The sequence below is a fragment of the Narcine bancroftii genome, chromosome 5 (genome assembly GCF_036971445.1).
Source record: "Narcine bancroftii isolate sNarBan1 chromosome 5, sNarBan1.hap1, whole genome shotgun sequence".
In the NCBI taxonomy this organism is placed as follows: domain Eukaryota; kingdom Metazoa; phylum Chordata; class Chondrichthyes; order Torpediniformes; family Narcinidae; genus Narcine; species Narcine bancroftii.
This window is the reverse complement of record NC_091473.1, coordinates 131,169,883-131,189,920: the sequence shown is the minus strand read 5'-3', so window position 1 is coordinate 131,189,920 and position 20,038 is coordinate 131,169,883.

The following is a 20,038-nucleotide window of genomic DNA, read 5'->3' as shown; positions in this document are numbered from 1 at the left end:
GACGAATGGTCTCCACTCTTCCGTGTGAAAAACTGGCTAATGCAAAATTTAATCCCAAAGTTTGTAAAGTGTTATTGTCTGTTGTTATTGCTTAATGTCTCCTTGTTATTAGGAACTTTATTATGTTTTAGTTTCATTAATGGCCAATGCTTATACCAGCTGTCTGTGTGCTCCAGGCATTTGGTATGAGCCTTGCAATATGACACCCAAATTCAGATTTAAACCGACAGCATGGTTACAAGCCCTTGCGGCCCATGAGCCTGTGCCGCATTCCCCCCACCCCCCACCCCATTACCAATTTAACTAAACTAATGATGGAACTTTTTTTTGAAGAGTGGGAGGAAACTGAAGCCCCTGGAGGAAACCCATTGGGAGAACGGACAAACTCCTTGCAGGCAATGTCGAGACCCTGGCACTGTAATGGTGTTGCACTAACCGAGTCTTTGAATCAAGGTGACGCTGTCATTATTAATCGATCAGACAATCTTTGTTATTCCTTCTCTTTGCTAGGGGAAAACACACAATTGTGTTTCTTAAATGATCCTCATCTTTAGAATAAGAACAAATAAATTAGAAGAATATTCTTGAGATAATAAATAATTTTTAAAAATCACAAAGAGAACAGTAGGTAGTGGGGATGATACCACCATGGGGACGGTGTTGTCAAAAGATGCAGCATCTTCAGAGAAAATACTCCAGAGTAAATTATATGATAGCAGATATGGATACAGTCTGCAAAAGCCTAACAGAACTGATGAAATAAAGCCAACCAAGCCTTCCAGCTCTAGATAGCAAAGAAAAATCAATGTATTTTTTCACGTGGCTATCTCTATAAGCTATTAAAAGCATTGTTGATTCCAGAAGATCCTCTGAACCATTTTCTTCAGCCAGGAGCATGGCAAACTGAAGCTGGTTTTTCACTTCCATGAAAAAAAATGAACACATGACTGGAAATTTTAGGATTCTCGATGTTAGATTTGTGCTTAATATTTTATACAAAGAAAGTGACCACTTTACTAGCAATTTCTAGCAGATGGATAACAGGTCTCATTCTGAGATATACCCACCAACAGATGGGGATAAGAGTCGAGGCACATGTTATTTAATTTTACAGATGCCAATGTGAGTTTTATGAATTTTGAATTGCATCAATTGCACCTTTCCAGTGCAAGATGTTATCTTGATTTCTTATACCAGTTATTAAAGTCCATCTGTCACTGTCTCTCACTGCATTGGATTTGATGACTAAATAGATGCTGATCCTGGAGTACAGATACTAATGAATGCATTGTATACTTTTGAGTTCGACCATAGCTAATTGCTTATTGTGAAGCCTTTTCATTATGCCAAATATAATTGTATCATTGTGTTGTACTTTCGTCAAAATGTATTCCCAATGATTTTAAAAAAACTTCAAACGATGTATTATGAGATTTAATGGATTAATTTGCAGAATGAAGGCATAATTGGAAACCCAGCATTTGTTGTCTTATCATTAAGTTTGAGAAGAAATTGGTGAATGGCCTGCATGAAGAATTGTGCCACATGAAATAAAGCTTCTCTTTCTCCCTCTGAAGCTGAGTTGTATCCATGTAGATTCTGGAGGGTTCTGAGGTGGCTGATATAGGGTTTGTGGACTGTGCCACCATTGTGGCAGGAATTGGTTCTTGGGCAAGGTGGGTTGGCTAGTTAAGTCAAGTCAAGTTAAGTTTATTGTCATCTGATTATACATGCACAACTCGAAGAAACAACGTTCTCCGGTCCTCGGCTCAAAACACGCAGACACACAACCAGACATAGCTCACATTCAGACAAACTATATGTATATGACAAGTATTCATCTACACAAATAACTAAATGAGTATTGTTTCATAAATATGAGAGTCTCAGATGGTCCGTGGGAAGAAGTTGCTCCTCAGCCTGGTGGAGCTAGCTCTGATATCCTAACATAACATAAAACATAACAATTACAGCACGGAAACAGGCCATTAGGCCCTTCTAGTCCGCACCGAACCAAACACCCCTTTCTAGTCCCACCTCCCTGCACAATGCCCATAACCCTCCATCTTCTTCTCATCCATAAACCTGTCCAACCTTTTCTTAAATAATACAATTGACTCCGCCGCCACTATTTCTCCCGGAAGCTCATTCCACACGGCTACCACTCTCTGAGTAAAGAAGTTCCCCCTCATGTTACCTCTAAACCTCTGCCCCTTAATTCTTAACTCTTGTTTTAATCTTTCCTCTTGTTTTAATCTTTCCTCCTCTTAACGGAAATAGTCTATCCACATCCACTCTGTCTATCCCTTTCATAATCTTAAATACTTCTATCAAATCCCCTCTCAACCTTCTATGCTCCAAAGAATAAAGACCTAATCTGTCCAATCTCTCACTATACTCTAGATGCTTAAACCCAAGTAACATTCTGGTAAACCTTCTCTGCACTCTCTCCACTCTGTTTATATCCTTCCTATAATTAGGCGACCAGAACTGCACACAGAACTCCAAATTAGGCCGCACCAACGTCTTATACAATCTCAACATCACCTCCCAACTCCTATATTCCATGCAATAATTGATAAAGGCCAGCATACCAAAAGCCTTCTTCACCACCCTATTCACATGAGTTTCTACCTTCAGGGAACGATGTACCGTTACTCCTAAATCTTTTTGCTCTTCTGTATTCCTCAATGCTCTCCCATTTACCACATATGTCCTATTCTGATTCTTCTTACCAAAATGAAGCACCTCACACTTATCAGCATTAAATTCCATCTGCCATTTTTCAGCCCACTGTTCTAAGCAGCCCAAATCCCTCTGCAATCCTTGAAAACCTTCTTCATTATCCACTATTCCACCTATCTTAGTATCGTCTGCATATTTACTAATCCAATTCACCACCCCATCATCTAGATCATTAATGTATATAACGAACAACAATGGGCCCAATACAGATCCTTGAGGCACACCACTGGTCACCGGCCTCCAACCTGACAGACAATTATCCACTACCACTCTCTGGCCTCTCCCTTTCAGCCAATGTTCAATCCATTTGACTATCTTAAAATTTATACCTAAAGACTGCACCTTCCTAACTAACCTTCCATGTGGTACCTTATCGAAGGCCTTACTGAAGTCCATATAGACAACATCCACTGCGTTACCCTCATCCACATTCCTAGTCACCTCTTCAAAAAATTTAATCAGATTGGTCAAACATGACCTTCCTCCCACAAATCCATGTTGAGTGCTCCTGATCAGACCCTGTCTATCCAGATGTTTATAAGTACTATCTCTAAGAATTTTCTCCATTAATTTACCTACCACAGACGTCAAACTTACAGGCCGATGGTTGCCAGGCTTCCTCCATGAACCCTTTTTAAATAACGGAATCACATGCGCAATGCGCCAATCCTCCGGCACTATCCCCATATCTAATGACATTTGGAAAATTACCGCCAGAGCCTCTGCTATTTCCTCCTTCACTTCTCTCAATGTCCTGGGGAAGATCCCGTCTGGTCCCGGAGACTTATCCACCTTTATATTCTTCAAAAGCCTTAAAACTACACCTTTTGTAATCTCTATATTCCCCATATTTACCCAATTTGCTTTTTTTATCTCACATCTCCCAATATCCTTCTCCTTAGTGAATACTGAAGAAAAGAAACTGTTCAATATCTCCCCCATTTGTCTAGGCTCCACACACAGTTTTCCGCTCTGATTTTCTAAGGGACCAATTTTGTCTCTAGCTTTCCTCTTACCATTAACATATTTGTAGAACTCTTTTGGATTAGTTTTCACCCTGCTTGCCATAGTTTCGTCGTACCTTCTTTTAGCTTTCCTAATTCCTCTCTTAAGATTCCTCTTACATTCAATGTATCTTTCAAACATCTCCTTAACTCCATGCATCTTATATCTAATGTACGCCTCCCTTTTTCTTCGAACTAAGTTTCCAATATTCCTTGAAAACCACGGCTCTCTCAAACCTTTTGCCCCTCCTTTTAACCTAACAGGAACATAAAGCTTTTGCACTCTCAAAATCTGATCTTTAAAAGACTTCCATCTCTCTACTACATCCTGCCCATAAAACAAATTGTCCCAATGCATACCCTGCAAGTCCTTTCGCATCTCCTCAAATCTAGCTTTTCCCCATTCAAAAACCTCAACCCTTGGCCCTGACTTCTCTCTTTCCATAATGACATTGAAGCTGATGGCATTATGATCACTGGACCCGAAGTGCTCGCCAACACTAACCTCCGTCACTTGACCCATCCCATTTGCCAACAGTAGATCTAACACTGCTCCTTCTCTGGTTGGCACCTCTACATATTGTTGTAAAAAACTATCTTGCACACATTTCACAAACTCTAACCCATCCAGTTCTTTCACAGAATGTGTTTCCCAATCTATATGTGGAAAATTAAAATCTCCCATAATTACAACCCTGTGCTTATCACAAATATCTACTATCTCCCTACAGATTTGCTCCTCTAGGTCTCGGTCCCCTCTGGGTGGTCTATAATACACCCCTACAAGTGTAACCTCTCCTTTCCTACTCCTCAGTTCCACCCAAATAGCCTCCGTGGATGTGCCCTCTAATCTATCCTTCCTTTCTATCCTGTATCTCTTTTCCAATGGGAGCAGCTGCGTGTAAGGTGGAAGGAGTCCTCAATGATTTCCTGTACTCCTTCCATGGTTTTTGCTGGATTTCTGCATAGATGGTCCAGAAGTTCTCAGTGCCATCATGAATGCTCCATCTCCATTTAGAGTACTCATGGTCCAGAGATTCCAGTGACTGGACATATAACTTTTTTTTCAAGGAGGCTATGAGACAATTTTTTTAAAATTATTTTTATTTTGACATACAGCACAGTAACAGGCTCTTTTGGGCTATGAGCTCATTCTGCCCAATTACACCTGTTACGAGCCCAAAGGACCCCAAAACCCAGCAGCAATAGACATTCTCCAAGACAAGTGGCTTTCAAAAGTTATTTTTAATCAACTTCAGACATGAAAATAGAATCAAACTAACTATACTCTATACTCAACTAACCCAAATAAGCCCCTTCTAATTCTAAGTGCACGTGAATGTAAATTCAAGAAAAGTTCTTTGGTTCACAGTTCAATCTCACTTCTCTTTCTTTCCAAGTTCTCTGGTTGCAGGCAATCACCATACTATGCACAGAATTTAACATGTATAAAGTTCACCAGGCTTTGTGCTTGAAAGGTAAATGTTTACTGCTCAGGAAGGTTCTTGTAGGGTTTGCAGAGAGTGATATTTGTTGCTCCAGGATTTCCACAACTGAGGAACCACCACTAGTCACCTCAGGGTCACGTTGATGAAACTTGCCCCATCAGGGTCTTCAAGATGGTAACCTCTTTCTTCAAGCAACCACAGAGTTCCATTCCTTCCACTATTTCAAGAGAAACATCAGACAGATAGCACTTCTAGCCATCTACTGCTCTGGAACTTGCTTTCATCAGTTTCAATCTGTTTTCCCTGGATTGCACTTTTCAGTTACTTGTCAGTGCCCCACACACTGACTGACTGACTGAGCTGTTAACTCAACTCTCTCTCTCTCTCTTCCAACTGCAACTCCAATGAGAGCATGTGACTCATGTTTTGCAAAACCCCCACCTTCTCCAGCAAACATCTGTTGTTATCTTAGGTAAACCATTCAGGAGTGACCTTTCTATGAGCACTTTGCAGAAAGGGTACTGATAGACAGCATGACTCCAGAAAGGCAATGGTCAAGCATTTTATGACATCAGTTCAATTAACACCTACTTCTGAAAGGTGCTTCCATTCTCCAGAGATCCTGCAATGTGGATTCTTCAGTCTTTCAAAGAAGATCCATTTTAAAATGTGTGCATGTATGTGACCTACTCTAAATCTTATAAATTCTCCCCAAATATTAATATTATTACAACCCAAATGACCAATAACCCCATCACCCCCAGGTACGTTTTGAAATGTGAGAGGAAACCAGAGCATCTGGAGGAAATCTACGTAGATACAGGGAGAACGTACAAACTCCTTACAGCCAGTGCCAGAGTTGAACACCGGTCACTGGATCTGTTACAGCTTTGCACTAACTGCTATACTGATCGTGCTGCCCAGTCATCTTTTGTCAGGCTGGTAATTTCTTAATGATGATGAAGCTTGGTGTTGTACATTGTAGAAGAGCTAACATGAACTCGTGATGGAAAGGATGAATATTTAAAGTGAGAAATAAAATACCAAATAATCAGTCTGCTTTCTGGATGGAGTTAAGCTTCTTCCGTTTTGTTTGGAGTGGCATTTACCTTGACATTTGCAGGATTTCCCAACACCTTCTAAAGTTGTACCATGCAGATGTTAAGAAGGCTTTAGAGATACAGGGGTGATGCATCCAGCAAAAAAAAATCTAGGTTCTGACATTTTCTTGTAACTACAATGTTTACTTGACTGATCAAGCTCGGGTTATAGTCAGCAGTAAACTGTAGAATATTGCCAGTGCTAGATTTAATGATGCCATTTAATGTTTAGGGAAAGTATCAGAATTACATCATCTGGGGAAGATAGTTATCCAATACAGGTATAGTCCAAATATTACCATCATTCAACAAATATTCCCATTTCTGACCATATTTTCGAAGAATGCTCCACAATTGACCAGTTGAAGGTGGCTGAGGTAAGGATGCTGCCTTGAACAACTTCTGCGATGATGTCCTAGCAAGATGATTGACCTTCACCAAGTATAATTCTCTGTCTTCACGTCAGTATAATACTAATCAGTAGAATGTTTTCCCCTACGATTTCCATTAACTTCAGCATTATCAGGTCTCTCTGATGCCATGATTAATTCTTGTGCTGATGTCAGGGTTGCCTCTCTGATCTTACCTCTGGAATTCAGCTTTCTTGGAAAATATTTAAAGAGAAGCAGTAATGTAGTCTAGAGCCGAGTGAAGCTGTCAGAACCCAAAATGAGCATTTATTGGTGAGGGAGTCTCAACACTGTTGACAGCACTTTTCGTCACTTTCCAGATGAGAAGAGCTTTCTATTGGAGAGACATCCTTGGGCAATTGTCCAGTTTGACAAGCAAATAGCACCATTGTTCCATTACTGGAACAGGTTGGCTCGAGGCTTGGTTAATTTTGGAGTAAAAGTTTTTCAGGAAACTGCTAGGATGTTATGGGAAGCCATGATATATCCCATGAGCTCATTAGTTTTGGTATCGTATGGTGTAGGCAGCTGCTGTTAACAGGAATAATTTTTACACCTTAAATTCCAGGGCTGATGAAATTTGTCCATAAACAGACAATTTTCTGCAATCGCATATTACAACATTATCTGTTCCCAGTGCTAAAGCACTAAGCATAACTGTCTTTCAAAGTGAGTCAAAACAGCCTCAAGGGATTGCCAAATTTAGTGTCATTAACTATTCATAGTGCCCTTGTGGCCTGGTTTGGGTTTGCCTGAAGTAACTTGCTTTGGATGGGAGTCAGGAAAAGCACACAGTTACTTATTGAAGATGTGCTAATCATCGTGTGAGGTATTGGATTGGGCTGGACAGTTAAATCATCCCTGTCATTGCCTCCCTGTAAATGACCTTGCAAAATCCCTGGTTAGAACACATGATGTCATCCCTGGTGATGTAGCTTCCTGGGCAATCAAGTTTAGGAAAGTGTAGACCCTTCTACCTCAATTCCTTCCTGATAAAGAGCACAGCACAACTGGATCATCATTTTCAAAGTTGTAATCTGGGGAATCTAGTATCTTGCAAATTTTGGAAAGCAATCTTAAATAAAGACTATAGAAGTTAGCTGCAGAAATATCACACACTAAGCGAAGGATAAACTTGAGTTTCTAAAAGTTATGTTTGAAATACATTTTAAGAATTAACGGGGTATAAAGAATTTCATTAGGATAATCCCACAAGTTGAGAGGGTGCCACTGGTAAGTGAAATGACACACTAAAGTGTTAACTGTATCACCACATGCCATATACTGATGAAACAATTGGAGTGAAATGAGTGACAAGGTAGCAAAACAATAATTAGTATCTAGTGTAGACCAATGCAGGGTAAATAAGCCATTAGAGAACTGTTTAGTTAGATAAGGAAAGCGAGAATTTACATTAATTATGTGAGTCTTCAACATGCCAAAGAGATTTAGTCTGAATAAGCAGATGGACGAAAAATGGCAGATGGGTTGAAAGATGGCAGATGGATTTTAATGAAAGATACCTGAAAGGTTCACATTTTAAGTAGTGGTTGGGTTTGGGTGAGATTATAGATCAAAATAGCTAGCAAATGTGAAGCAGGTGTTTAGAAGACAAAATGACTGCAGGAATGCAATTGAAACACTTTGGCTTGCAAATCGGTACAGAAGATGAGGCTAATTCTGTACAATCCTGTGCACATTTGGTCACGATCTCAAAAAAGGTTTGTACTGCATTGAAAGAAATGACCAGGTCTGATTCTAGGCTGGTAAATTTCTATCGAGTCAGATAAAGATATTAATAGGAGACATGATTTAAATCAGTGGCGCCATGATGAATATGTAGGTATAGTTGAGGTAAGAACTTTTTAATGGTGCACAGAATATTCTTCTGAATTTCCCTTTATGCTAATATCACCTGCAAAGGTCATTTTAGTTTGAATATTTTATTGCAGGTCACGACTGCAGCCAGTTAACATAGCTGGGCAGCACGTTTGGCATAGCAGATAGCACAAGGCTGTTATAGACCCAGCAATCTGGATCAGAGTTTGAATCCCACACTGTCTGTAAGGAGTTTGTACGTTCTTTTCGTGTCTGCGTGGGTTTTCCCCTGGGGTCTGGTTTTCCACGGGGGCTCCGGTTTCCTTCCACTGTTGGAAACGTACTGGGGGTTGTAGGTTAATTGGCTGTAATTGGGCGGCATGGGCTCGTGGGCTGAGATGGCTTGTTACCATGCTATATGTCTAACTTAAAAAAAAACTTTCTTTTCGTCTAAAATTGATGGTTCCTTATCTCAAGCTAAGCCCAGCAGCTCTCATAGCTCTGTGGTTAGAGGAGCACTGGACTTGTAAACCAGGGGTTGGAAGTTTGATCATTGCTGGGGCCACATTTCTGTGAGGGGTGCTGGACAAAGTGGCAATTTTCTGTCTTCCTTACAATAGAAAAGTTAAAAAATTTATGTATGTTACATTCTAAATGAAGTATTACATGGAACCTTTACCTTTTATGCTGTTTGTTCCAGGTTAGCTGGGAGCTGTTTTTCAGTGCAGTTTTCTGTGGCGAAGTGCATGGCAAGCTCTGAAAGCCAGTGACAGGGCTGCTTGAGACCAGACTTACATTGGAAACCAGCCTTGGTCCCTGCATTAACACTGGAGCCATAAGATTTGGGTCAATATGTTTAAATAAAAACTTTAGCTATTTCAAAATTCAGTTGTTTTCTGGAATTGCTGTTTAAATAACCTCAACCAAGATTAAGATTTTGATGGATGCAGTTTGGGTTTTCATTCCCAAGTTGTTTATTTTTTTACTGCTACGCCTATTGAAAGCATTCAAGAAGAATATTTCAACCTCATTACCTCGATCAACTGAATGGGGAATTTACTCGAATCATTTGAGTTTCCCAAATGAATGCCCATATAGTGATTTGTTAAATTGAATAAACTGTAGAAATTAATGCTATATTGTCATTAGAAATGAGAATTTTAAAGCTTGATTTGCCCTTTAACCAAATTAATGACAACCAACAGTTTATTCATTGATAACTTTGCAGTGAGCAAATCTATTGACTTTTCTGCCATTATGTTTTCCCTTTTCCTTCCTGGAACAGAGATATTATCATTGATCATATTATGTGAATTTAAATAACACCTGATTGGATTGGAAAGTGACTTACCTACAATTAATTATTTTGAAGTGAGTGATTACTGTTCCACAGACAATATATTAGCCATATTTTACACAAAAACTCTATAAATAATAGTGGAATGAATGTTAATATATTTTTAATAGTCAAAAAGCAAAAAATTGCAGATGGTAAAATTCAGAAATTCTAAATTCTCTCTGCTTCCTGGCTGATCCCTCAAAGAGCTGTCCTAGTTGATAGTTCTATTGAGAATCACATTAATCTCGAGCAAATCTGGCACCATCGAGAGGAGCAAAGATTTCTGTTCAATGTGGGGAAAGTGGTTCAAGGATGAGAGGAACACTTTCCTCTTCTTAACTTGTGGTGTAGGATCTTTAATACCCCGCCAACTGGAGCATTAGATGAACAGCTCAGCCAACAAATACACATCCAGTGAAAATGCAGCATTCCCTCAATATTGCAGGGTCACTCCAAATTATACCCTCATGTTGTAGATTGTGGTTTGAACTCTCTCAAGGTGATGGGGCAAACCCAATAATCTGTGGATGGTCCAGCCCAGGAGGTAATCAGTGTTGCTTCTCCTTTTAGTATCATGTGCAATAAATAGATTAGATAATAGGTTCAGTGTGTGAACAAATAATGTCAGACAGCCACTGGTCTACAATATACAAATTGTGGAACAATGAGATGAAGGTGAGTCATTGGATCTAATCCAATCATATTTTTAAAGAAGGGTTTATAACATTATTACCATGATAATTAAAAAAAATCTCTTGAGCCCACAAAAGCTTTCTGCTTCTGGCCCTGCCTGCTACGTTGAAAGAAATTTCTCATTCTGATAAGCAGACCAGTCCAATACATCTGCGAGGTCCAATGGTCCAAATTAGATCATTTCGATGAGGTGATTCAACTTAATAAACTTGGATGATGTGACCAATATCAAGCAGATGTTGCAAAAGCAAATTACTCAATTTTACAAGCAAACCACAGATGAAATCGAATCATTAATCAACTCCACTCCAAACCAAGTAATGTGTATGTGGAGTTGCGACAGCTGAGAAGGCCCTGAATAATTTCAAAATGCTTTTCATTGTTAGAGTTTCCAGAAGCATTTTGTCATCAAATCTCCATGAATGATCTTGGCTATAGCTTTTCTTTTCATTTGATTCTTCACTATTCAGTCAGGGCTATGGGATTGGCTGTAACAGTATTCCTGCATGTTTTCTTTTTGTGATTAATTCTAATCATTTTCAAACTTTCACAATTGTTTCTTGCTGATTTGTTGTAACAAATGAAACAGACAATTCATGGCTTCATTTGTTCAACAGCTGGACATAATGCAATATGATATCTGCCGTTTTAGTTGCAATTTTAATGTCAACGTGGTATCTGGCCAATTTGGGGAATCATCCAGATGCTTGCATTCGGGGAGGACTCCCTTTGGTAGTCATTCAACTGAACAATCCAAAAAGGGCAATTGGAATGAATTTTACTATGAATGTTGAGATTAGCCTAATGTGTCTTCTGAAATGGTCAACTCCCCCCCCCCCCCCAACTCACATACCACCTTGAGTCATCCCTTACTAACCACAAAACACCTATGGCATCTGTGAGTGGAACCACTGGTCTAAGCCATTCTGACTACTGATGATAGCTTTGGTGTTAGGTTTCTGTTACAATTGGGCCTTTCCAATATTCCTTTAATATCCCTAATCTTGCATTCACTCTGTGCCTTTTCCCTACAAGCATTGCCAGACCATGTTTCCAAGTTCTCATTTTAATTAATGATCAAATTTTGCTCAATTTCTTACCTTAGTAAAAAAAACCTACTCTGTGTGTGAAGTGTTGAGCACACCTCAGCTGTTGAACTACACATTTCATTTCGCTATTAGGAACCAGTGTGGCCCCAATGAGGAAAGTGGCCTCTGACAGATGCTTTTTGAGGAGTTTGAGGAGATTCAGTATGTCACCAAAGATACCTGAAAATTTATGGAGGTGAATCATGCAGAACATTCTGGATGGTTGCATCACCCTCTGGTGCCAACACTCAGGATGATAAAAACCCTCTAGAGAGTTGTTAATGTGGCCTGTAACATTATGGGCACCAGTCTTCACTCCATCAAGGACATCTACAAGAGGTGGTGACTTAAGAAAGCAACCTCCTACCCTCAAGGACTCCCACCACCCAGGTCATTCCCTTTTCACTCTGCTGTCATCAGGAAAAAAGTACAGGAGCCTGAAGATGAGCACTGAGTGGCAGAAGGACAGCTTTTTCCCTGCTGCCATCAGATTCCTGAATGAACAAAGAACCACACTTTTTCTTATCCTATTTCTATTTTAAAAGATGGCTTATAGAAATGCTAGCCACAAAACAACGCATTTCGTAGCACGTTCATGACAATAAATTCTGATTCTGAAAACAAGTCACCATATATGGTTTAATGGACTATTTGAAGGGAGTCCTCTGTGGGGTAATCCATGATGGATTCTTCTCCAAAGCAGCAATAGAGCAAATTTCTCAGCTTGTTGCAGATGTAACCTACTGTATTTGGGAGAGGAATGCTCCGAACATCTTCCTGTTTTGCCTGACCTAAATGTCAGGTCTAATTGAGATGCCCTGATGTGGGCTGATGGTATGATCTAAAACTGAGAGGAGTGAAACACCAAAGTCTGCAGAAACTGATTCTAGTAAAAACTCAGAAATATTGGAGGAACTCGGCTAGTCTTACAGCATCCATAGGAGGTAAAGATATAGTCCTGACATTGCAGGCCTGAGCCATTCTTTAAGGTATGAAAAAAAAGCAGACAGCACCTATATTAAAAGGCTGGTGAAAAGGGAAGAATAGGAGGGGGAGAAGTACAGAACAGACAAAGGTATTAGAGATGTCTTTCTTCAAACAAAGTGGCTTTCCCTCACCCGCATATCCTCCATTATTCTACATGTACCCTGTCACTCTTCACCCTCACGCACACCTTTTGTCCTCCGCCTACCATTTCTGCCTCCTACTACATGATCCCACCACCAGACATGTCTTCCCTTCTCCTCCCCTCCCTCCATGACTTCCTCTTCCACTCCTCCCTGCCCACCCGTCACCCGCCTTGGCGGGTGACCGCAGGAGGTGCTCCACTTGCCCCCACACCTCCTGCCTCACTGCCACTTGGGCCCCCAAACTGTCCTTGCAAGCGAAGCAACATTTCACTTATGAATCTGCAGGGGTCCTCTATCCGGTGCTCCTGTTGTAGTCTACTCTACATCAGAGAAACCGGGTGCAGACTGTGATATCACTTCATTGAGCACCTTGGCTCTGTCTGCCACAATAGTGCGAATCTCCCAGAAGCTACCTAATTCAGTGCCCTGCCCCATTCCCTTGCCAACATGTCTGTCCATGGTCTCATGCACAACCTGACTGAGAATGCCCACAAATTGGAGGAACGGGATCTCGTAATCCATCTGGGCACCCTCCAACCTGATGGCCATAACATTGCCTTCTCCAGTTTTCTTTAGTCACCACCCCATTTATCTTTCTCTCCTTTTATCTTTGCCTCCTTTCTCTCTCTCTCTTCCCTTTTCCCTCCATCTCCTGACACAGAGCCACAAAAACCTCCCTCTTTTAATTCTCACCTTTGCTCTCTCCTGTCCTCATCATATCCAACCAACACCCTTTGTCTGTTAGTCTGTGCTCCTCTCCCTTCCATTCTTCCCTTTTCACCAGTTTTAACTCTTACTTTGAAGAAGAACTCAGGTCCAAACCACTGGTCCAAGCCATTCTGACTTCTGCCATAGTGAAGATACCTCCTCTGGATGTTGCGATCTGAAACTTTCCCTCTTCATTTCAGGTCGCCCTCAGCTGGTCTGTTATTTTTGAGCAGCAGGATCTTTGAGAACAGTTGACAAACGTTCAGATGATTTTGTGCTTTGAATAAGCTGAAGATCGGGAACTAGTGTTGCTTATGCACATCTCTTGGAAGAAAATCCATCCATTGCAGTTCCAGGTGACACCATTGTTCTCCCCATTCAACATCCAGTTTGTGCCCACTTTTATAGAGGATCGAATTTCTAGACACTGCGTTCTGAAGAATGAATAGAAATTAAATGATTTTCCTTCCTGGTAATCATAAAAGGTGCAAATGTCACTTTATAGTATCCAAAATATCTCTGTCAACCTTGGCCTTGCTGGTCTAATTCTGTTTCAGAAACTTAAAATGATGTGTGTAACCAGATGATAAGGTGTTGGTCTTTTGTAATTGAAATGGAGATGAACGTATTACCCCCACTGAGTTGCGCATGTTTGAACTTCTCCTTTGCAAAGGGCTAGCGATTCTTAAATTCAAAAATGAAGTAGGTATTTTTATTTTGATGCCGAGGATTATATGGATTGGGCAGAAATTTGATCTCAGAATCCAATTACAAAAATTATAGATAAGAACTGAGGAAATAAACCATCAAATCTGTTTGTAAAGCAATTATGGAGTAGAAATTCTATGATCATACACAAAGAATCAATTATGATTTTTATCATGGATGAAGCAAATGACTCTTTTTTGTAAAATACCTAACCTATTAATTATTCACTTAAAAATTATAGAAGTGAGAATATTATTCATTATTAATAACTTTTCTTTTTGAAAATGTTATGTGCACCAACAGTCCATGCATCTTGAAAACACAACCCAGATTTATTATCTGCAATGTTAATTGGTGGCATTCGATAAAGCATAAGTGGGACATTTGGAAATGTAATTGTGAGATGGTGGAGCTAATTTCTAATTTCCTTGGTGGCTCAAGTAACATCTGGAAATGTTGTTATGCCTTTGAGATTTAATTCCTTTGGCTAAGTCGTTCAGCTAAGTCGTACTGCTCACAAATGAACGTGGTTGTCAGTGGGCGATGGAATGGATGCTCATTGTCCTTGATGCTTATTGATATCCATCCAGGACATGCATTCTACATAATTCTCCAATTTCTGTCATCTGGAGCATGATTCCACCATCAGACTCATCTTCCCCTCTCCTCCCCTCTCTGCCGTTCCCTCTGTGACTCCCTCGTCCACTCATCCCTTCCCATAACACCTACCCCTATGACTGTAGGAAGTGCCACACTCCACCTTCACCATCGTTCGGGGCCCCAAACAGTCCTTCCAAGTGAAGCATCACTTCTGAATCTGCGGGAATCGTTTACAGCATCGGGTGCTCCCATTGTGGCCTTCTCTACCTCAGAGAGACTGCACACAGAATGGGAGATCGCTTTGCTGAGCACCTTCTCTCTGTCCGTATCATTTGAGTGTCCTAGTGGCCAATCATTTCAATTCTGCACCCTATATAAACTCACCTTTCACTCTACTTAGTATTCCAATACTTGTATAAGATGGAAAAAATGTGTTGGCATTCTTAAAGATCACAGTTAATTTACCTCAACATCATTTGCCTGCATTATCACCTTTTCATTTAATATTCTTTTGCGGTGATGGAATAAAAGATGAAGATTGTGGTATTTGAGGTATTTAGGTACTTAGGATTATCAAAGGGCTTGACAGGGTGAAATCAGAGCACATGTTCGCAATGATGGGTTAGACTAGGACTAGAAGGCATAGTTTAAAAATACAGGGAAGGCCATTTAACAGAGAAATGAGGAGAATATTTTTTTACCCAAAGAGTTGTGGGTCTGTGGAATGCATTGCAACAGAGGGTAGTGGGGGTGGATTCGTTGGATAGATTGAAGAGAGAGTTACATAGAAACATAGAAGATAGGAGCAGGAGTAGGTCATTCGACCCTTCGAGCCTGCTCCGCCATTCAACGAGATCATGGCTGATCTTAAAGTTCAGTACCCCGTCCCCGCCTTCTCTCGTAACCTTTAATACCCTTATACTGAAGAAATATATCTAATTCCCTTTTAAATATATTTAATGAACCTGCCTCCACTGCCCTCTGTGGCAATGAATTCCACAGATTCACCACCCTCTGGGTAAAGAAATTCCTCCTCATCTTGGTCCTAAATGGTTTGCCTATTATCCTCAAACCATGGCCCCGGGTTCTGGACTTTCCCACCATTGGAAACATCCCATCTGCATCCATTCTGTCCAGTCCTGCCAGAATTTTATATGTCTCTATGAGATCCCCTCTCAATCTTCTAAACTCCAGCGAGTACAATCCCAATTTGCGCAATCTTTCCTCATAAGTCATTCCTGCCATTCCAGGTATCAGCCTGGTGAATCGCCTCTGCACTCCCTCCATTGCAAGAACATCCTTCCTTAGATAAGGTGACCAAAACTGCACACAATACTCCAGGTGGGGTCTCACCAAGGCCCTGCAGTAAGGTATCCTTGTTCCTATACTCAAACCCTCTTGATATGAAGGCCAACATACCATTTGCCTTTTTAACCGCCTGCTGTACCTGCATGCTCGCCTTCAGAGACTGGTGTACAAGTACCCCTAGGTCTCTCTGCACTTCCCCATCTCTTAATCTATTGCCATTCAAATAGTAATCTGCCCTCCGGTTTGTATTACCAAAGTGGATAACCTCACATTTATCCACATTGTAGTGCATTTGCCATGCATCTGCCCAGTCCCTCAATTTATCCAAATCACACTGGAGCTTCCTGACCCCCTCTTCCATGCACACAACCCCTCCTAGCTTAGTGTCATCTGCAAATTTGGAGATATTACATCCAATCCCCTCATCCAGATCATTAATGTAAATTGTGAACAGCTGGGGTCCCAGTACAGATCCCTGTGGTACCCCACTGGTCACCGCCTGCCACTCAGAAAATGAGCCATTTATCCCAACTCTCTGTCTTCTACCTGCCAGCCACTTCTCAATCCACATCAATACTTTGCCCCCAATCCCATGAGCCTTGATTTTGGAAGCCAGTCATTTATGCGGGACCTTATCGAAGGCCTTTTGGAAGTCCAGGTACACCACATCCACTGACTCTCCCCCATCTATTTTACCTATTCTCAAAGAATTCCAATAGATTTGTCAAGCACGATTTACCTTTTGTAAATCCATGTTGACTCTGTCCGATCCCTTCTCTGCTAGTCATATGCTCCGCTATTACATTCTTAATAATGGATTCCATCATTTTGCCCACTACTGATGTAGGGCTCACCGGCCTATAATTCCCCGCTTTTTCTCTACCCCACCTCCCCCCCTTTTTAAATAGTGGGGTAACATTAGCTACCCTCCAATCCATGGGTACTGATCCTGAGTCTATCGAGTTCTGGAAAATAATTCTTAAAGCATCTGCTATCTGAATGGCCACTTCCTTGAGTACCCTAGGATGTAGATTATCAGGCCCTTGGGATTTATCTGCCTTCAATCCCATCAATTTCCCCAAGACCATGTCCTTAGCGATACTGATTTCTTTCAGTTCCTAACTAACATAACATAACATAACAATTACAGCACGGAAACAGGCCATTAGGCCCTTCTAGTCCGCACCGAACCAAACACCCCTTTCTAGTCCCACCTCCCTGCACAATGCCCATAACCCTCCATCTTCTTCTCATCCATAAACCTGTCCAACCTTTTCTTAAATAATACAATTGACTCCGCCGCCACTATTTCTCCCGGAAGATGATTCCACACAGCTACCACTCTCTGAGTAAAGAAGTTCCCCCTCATGTTACCTCTAAACCTCTGCCCCTTAATTCTTAACTCATGTCCTCTTGTTTTAATCTTTCCTCCTCTTAACGGAAATAGTCTATCCACATCCATTCTGTCTATCCCTTTCATAATCTTAAATACTTCTATCAAATCCCCTCTCAACCTTCTATGCTCCAAAGAATAAAGACCCAATCTGTCCAATCTCTCCCCATACTCCAGATGCTTAAACCCAGGCAACATTCTGGTAAACCTTCTCTGCACTCCCTCCACTCTGTTTATATCCTTCCTATAATTAGGCGACCAGAACTGCACACAGAACTCCAAATTAGGCCGCACCAACGTCTTATACAATCTCAACATCACCTCCCAACTCCTATATTCCATGCAATGATTGATAAAGGCCAGCATACTAAAAGCCTTCTTCACCACCCTATTCACGTGAGTTTCTACCTTCAGGGAACGATGTACCGTTACTCCTAAATCTTTCTGCTCTTCTGTATTCCTCAATGCTCTCCCATTTACCACATATGTCCTATTCTGATTCTACTTACCAAAATGAAGCACCTCACACTTATCAGCATTAAATTCCATCTGCCATTTTTCAGCCCACTTTTCTAAGCAGCCCAAATCCCTCTGCAATCCTTGAAAACCTTCTTCATTATCCACTATTCCACCTATCTTAGTATCGTCTGCATATTTACTAATCCAATTCACCACCCCATCATCTAGATCATTAATGTATATAACGAACAACAATGGGCCCAATACAGATCCTTGAGGCACACCACTGGTCACCGGCCTCCAACCTGACAGACAATTATCCACTACCACTCTCTGGCCTCTCCCTTTCAGCCAATGTTCAATCCATTTGACTATCTTAAAATTTATACCTAAAGACTGCACCTTCCTAACTAACCTTCCATGTGGTACCTTATCGAAGGCCTTACTGAAGTCCATATAGACAACATCCACTGCGCTACCCTCATCCACATTCCTAGTCACCTCTTCAAAAAATTCAATCAGATTGGTCAAACATGACCTTCCTCCCACAAATCCATGTTGAGTGCTCCTGATCAGACCCTGTCTATCCAGATGTTTATAAGTACTATCTCTAAGAATTTTCTCCATTAATTTACCTACCACAGATGTCAAACTTACAGGCCGATAGTTGCCAGGCTTCCTCCTTGAACCCTTTTTAAATAACGGAACCACATGTGCAATGCGCCAATCCTCCGGCACTATCTCCATATCTAATGACATTTGGAAAATTACCGCCAGAGCCTCTGCTATTTCCTCCTTCACTTCTCTCAATGTCCTGGGGAAGATCCCGTCTGGTCCCGGAGACTTATCCACCCTTATATTCTTCAAAAGCCTTAAAACTACACCTTTTGTAATCTCTATATTCCCCATATTTACCCAATTTGCTTTTTTTATCCCACATCTCCCAATATCCTTCTCCTTAGTGAATACCGAAGAAAAGAAACTGTTCAATATCTCCCCCATTTCTCTAGGCTCCACACACAGTTTTCCACTCTGATTTTCTAAGGGACCAATTTTGTCTCTAGCTTTCCTCTTACCATTAACATATTTGTAGAACTCTTTTGGATTAGTTTTCACCCTGCTTGCCATAGTTTTCTCGTACCTTCTTTTAGCTTTCCTAATTCCTCTCTTAAGATTCCTCTTACATTCAATGTATCTTTCAAACATCTCCTTATCTCCATGCTTCTTAAATCTAATGTACGCCTCCCTTTTTCTTCGAACCAAGTTTCCAATATTCCTTGAAAACCACGGCTCTCTCAAACCTTTTGCCCCTCCTTTTAACCTAACAGGAACATAAAGCTTTTGCACTCTCAAAATCTGATCTTTAAAAGACTTCCATCTCTCTACTACATCCTGCCATAAAACAAATTGTCCCAATGCACACCCTGCAAGTCCTTTCGCAACCCCTCAAATCTAGCTTTTCCCCAATCAAAAACCTCAATCCTTGGCCCTGATTTCTCTCTTTCCATAATGACATTGAAGCTGATGGCATTATGATCACTGGACCCGAAGTGCTCGCCAACACTAACTTCCGTCACTTGACCCATCCCATTTGCCAACAGTAGATCTAACACTGCTCCTTCTCTGGTCGGCACCTCTACATATTGTTGTAAAAAACTATCTTGCACACATTTCACAAACTCTAACCCATCCAGTCCTTTCACAGAATGTGTTTCCCAATCTATATGTTGAAAATTAAAATCTCCCATAATTACAACCCTGTGCTTATCACAAATATCTACTATCTCCCTACAGATTTGCTCCTCTAGGTCTCGGTCCCCTCCGGATGGTCTATAATACACCCCTACAAGTGTAACCTCTCCTTTCCTACTCCTCAGTTCCACCCAAATAGCCTCCGTGGATGTGCCCTCTAATCTATCCTTCCTAGGCGTCGCTGTAATATTTTCCCTGACAAGCAATGCAACCCCACCTCCTCTTGCCCCTCCGACTCTATCACACCTAAAACAACGAAACCCAGGGATATTCAGTTGCCAATCACATCCCTCCTGCAACCATGTCTCACTAATCGCTACCACATCATACTTCCA